We start from the raw sequence: 442 nt of genomic DNA on the forward strand, positions 1-442 counted from the left end.
CTGTTCTGCTATTCATATAAAAAGTAACAATGATCTAATCAATATTATTTCCTTATAGTTTATTTAGCATATTCAAACCTCTTTTTTTCTCTCTCTCTTCTCTTACTTCATTTCTATTTATAAAATAACTCAGGTGTTCTCAATGTGATGTTAAAACAGCATGCAGTTGTTGTAGAGTAAAGACAACTTGTCGTAGTATTCAATGAATATTTTAACTGTGCATTTTGTGACATTTGTCCAAACATAAAGTAGGCTAACTCTTTGATATATATATAAAATATCTTATCATTCCATAGTTTTGTAATTATAGAGTTGTTTCTAAAATTTATAAAATTACTTTTCGTCTTATAGTAATGACTTTCAAAGTTGTAGATTGAATATAATAAAATTACTTCTGTAAGTTTCTGCTCAGCGCAACTAACATATAATTTTGAAGAATGTA

The 442-nt window shown here is 26.2% G+C and overlaps 1 protein-coding gene across 1 annotated transcript in view; it reads left to right on the plus strand.

The window, feature by feature from the left end:
* LOC119592006 overlaps window positions 1–442 on the plus strand; it is a 33,491-nt gene that overhangs the window by 29,783 nt on the left and 3,266 nt on the right. The window lies entirely within an intron of this gene.

The sequence above is a fragment of the Penaeus monodon genome, chromosome 29, assembly GCF_015228065.2.
Source record: "Penaeus monodon isolate SGIC_2016 chromosome 29, NSTDA_Pmon_1, whole genome shotgun sequence".
Lineage (NCBI taxonomy): Eukaryota > Metazoa > Arthropoda > Malacostraca > Decapoda > Penaeidae > Penaeus > Penaeus monodon.